The following is a 3778-nucleotide window of genomic DNA, read 5'->3' as shown; positions in this document are numbered from 1 at the left end:
GTGTGGGGTAAAATATACCTTTAAGGTAGAAAATGGATTTAATGATATCTTCAGTCCTTATTCTTGCTATTTCAGTAAATAAAGAAACCTGAGTTCCATGAGGCAGCACCTTTTATGTGGCAAAAAAATTGGGGGAAGAAAAGAAGTTTTTAGGCAGAGGCTGAAGTCTGTGGCTGCACCAGGACTGCTACAGCTTTGTGCAGTTCAATCAGATGACATTGTAAAAATAGATGGACCCTAAAGTTTCTTGCATGGTTTTTCCCCACTAGAAGATTAATCTCAAGAAACAGTTTGTCTCCCAAGACCTTTGGAGGCACCTGGAACAAAGAAGAAGAGTTGTTGACACCCCATCCCTGGAAGTGTTCAGGTCCAGGATGGATGAGGTTTGGAGCAACCTGGTTTAATGGAAGGTGTCCCTACCTATGGCAGGGGGTGGAACGAGATGATCTTTAAGGTCCCTTCCAATCCAAACCTTCTATGATTCTATTATTTTATAAGGTGCCATAATCAGAAGGGAAGAAAAAAATAAAGACATTTTTCTCCAGATGCATGAGGTAAGGGGTAGGAAGCATCTGCTTTGCCTGCAGGTTCTGCTATTTCTTTCTCTTTTCCCTTTTTAATATATTACCATTAAGAAGAGACATCCCAGCTGCCTTTTTTTTTTTTTTTTGTTCAGCAGCTTAGATGTTGAACTCCAACATTTTCACAGGGATGACAAAGCAGGGAAGTGTTTTCTGCTGGTGTCTGCAGGAATGGATGGGACTGGGAGCACTGCTCCAGCAAAGCCAGGGGTAGATGGAAGGTCTGCAGCAATATTTCAGTGGGATAAGTCACTCCATGCATTCCCAGTCCTCATTGGAAGAGCCGTGTCCTGGTCTCAGGGTGCTCCTGTGAGCAGCTCTGTGGTCATCATGTGTCACAGGAGTAACCACACCTGTAAGAAATGAAAAGAAACAGGAAAAGCAACAAAATAGAAATTAAACAGTACACATTACTGTGTTCAGAGTACATCTCACCTCCTTGGTGAGGCAACTGCTGGCCCACCTGGCTGCAGCCACCCTCCTGCTGTTTGTCCTCCAGAGCTCTTTATCTCTCAGGTCCCAGGGGCTGAGCTGATGAAAAATATGCTTTCTGTGGAAAAACGTGGAGAACAGACACTGTGGGCCCAGCCTGAACTCCCAATGGACAGTGGGGAGAAATTTTGAGGGGAAAGACCCTGATAGAGCATTGTTTGCCCATGACAAGCAAGGAAAACACTGTTAAGCATAGATATAAAAAATGGTTTGTCTAATTAAAGTCTTCTCTGCCTGGTTAGACCATAACAACTTATTTAATCTCATTGTTATACAGATCCCTAAAATCTAAATGGCCTAATCATTGATGGGAATTCACCAAAACTAAAACTGTTAACTGCATGTCTCCCAGAGCTTATGGGAGGCCATCAGCTTCCTGAATCCTTTCCCTGGAGAAGGAGGATGATGATGACAGTGTGTGCTGGGAGTAGGAGGAAAATGGTCTTCCTCCATGGTCTTGAGTTTGCTTGGAATTAATTATGTGTGTCAACCCCATATTTCTGCATTTCTTAATAGGTTACAGTCCTGTCTCTGCTGCTTGTCCACGAGCTTGTGTACACCAAAACTTTTTCTTCTTATACAATATTACTTTTTTAAGGGGAAAAGCCACGCAATTAGACAAAATGATGCAAAACTTAAAATAAAACACACTTGGGAATAAGAGCTAAAGCAAACCCCAAACCACAGGAGAACTAGAGATGTTTGAACACTCAGTTATTTGGCTGTCACAGCTATGAGAGGCAAAGCAATGGATCTCTGTTCCTTGGGATAACTGTAGGCACAGGAAAGGCTCTTAAATACAGAGCTGAAAATCATTCCAGATGAGCTGAATAGGCATTTTAGGGTTCCTACCACACTGGTGAAGTGGCCTTAGTGATCCCCTTCTTCCCCAGCCATCATCTTCCCATGAAGGGCTGTGAATCAGCATTGCCTCAAATGAGGAGCATTTAGTCAGAGGAAAACAAAGAATGTGGCCCAAATTCTGTTGTTGTTACATAAATCCCCTTGCTGAACATCTGGAGAACATCTGAAGTTTAACAAAGCAGGCCCGCAGGCAGAGGCATTTTTGACCTTCCCTCTAATGGAAGTACAAAAATTGAGACTGAAAAGAGGAGAGTGAATATAAACATAAATGGAAGACAAAATGAGTCCAGCAAGCTGAGGCTGACCTTGATCCAAACACCTGAGAAACACCCCTGCAGTCCTCCCTGAACAGTGCACAGGAGTGGGCAGAGACAAGGCAACAGTCCTAAACACGAAGTGCTGGGCACTGCTGGAAAATTCCTGCTGGTCTCTGTCTTCTGGGAAAGCCAGCTTGCCACCCAGCTCTGGTTAAAATTTTTTCTTCTGAGCAAACTGAAATTTTAAGGGAACATTTAGATTTTTTTCTCATGGGGAAAACTGACAAACACTCCAGAACTGAGGCTTGGAAACCACCATTTTTCACTAGTTTGGAATTTCTTTCCCTTTCTGCAGCAGGAAAATGCCAGGGCATGGTTAGGGATGAAGGGGGAAAATGAAAGGAAGCAGGAAAGATCCCTCCTATCACCTACCTTTTTTAGCTGTAAATCAGCCCAAAGACAGAGAGATCTTTCCCCAGATGCCTTTTACGTTCCCCAGGTGCCTTTTACACCCTGATGGGGTGAGAGAGGGAATGAGCAGAATACTCTTTCCCCACCCCTTGTTGCTGGCAGCAGCACATCCCACTGGCTGAGCAGCCCCAGCCATGAGTGTGCAACCCAGGGGCTTGTCCCTGTCACATTCCCTGACTCATGCCAAGGACTGTGACTTGCTATTAGTAGGTATTTCTTGAGCTGTAACAAACCCCGTTTTCTTAGGGCAGATGTGAAAGCATTTTTTCCTACCTTTCCATGGAGAGGAGAGCAGGATATCTGACACAAACAGCAGCCACACACAGACCCTCCCCAGGGATGCTCCTCAGAGTTTCCAGCTGCGAGTAAGGTGACCCCAGCGCTGCAGGGAGCCCAACAAGCATCTCAACTGAGACACCCTGGAGACAGCATGACTAAGAGGAGGACATGAGACAAGGCAGGAGCAAGGCAGTGCCTCCCTGTTACAGAAAAAGGACATGACTGTCCTGTTGAATGTCCCCACTGTCTGGGGAACAAGTGACCTTGCATGAATCCACAACGAAAGGGTGAGACAAGTCCCTGGGACTCACAGGTGTGGCTTGGGAGATTCCCCAAAGACCATTCAGAGCTGTCTGAGGATGTAAACCCAGTATTTGGGAAGCACTGAATGTGGCAAAGCTGGATGAGACATTTGATACCTCCAACACCATCCCTGTTTCCAGAGCATCATCTCTACCTGCCTGGGAAATGAGGTAGTAAGGAGAGATACTGAACATAAGCAATAAGCAAATGCAGCTGTGCAGGGTTTGAGGGATTTTTGCAACCAGAAGGCAAACAGAAGTTGTGCAATCATTGTCCACCCTCTAAGTGCTCTTCTCATAAATTTTTATGCACTATTTAATTGATGAAGAGGATTCACAATATATTTCAAACCCATGATATTCAATAACAACTAGACATGTGATTCAAACATGATCTATGTCTTTGCTTCTATCCCTCAGTTTTCTGTGAGAAATTCTGCCATAGTCCTCCCAGATCCCAACAACCTCTATTTTTCCCAGTGACTTCTTGAACACTTGAGCCCTTGAAATTCAAGTCAGACAAACTTCCAAC

This window comes from Pithys albifrons, chromosome 8, assembly GCF_047495875.1.
Source record: "Pithys albifrons albifrons isolate INPA30051 chromosome 8, PitAlb_v1, whole genome shotgun sequence".
In the NCBI taxonomy this organism is placed as follows: Eukaryota; Metazoa; Chordata; class Aves; order Passeriformes; family Thamnophilidae; genus Pithys; species Pithys albifrons.
Note: the sequence above shows the minus strand (reverse complement) of the source record.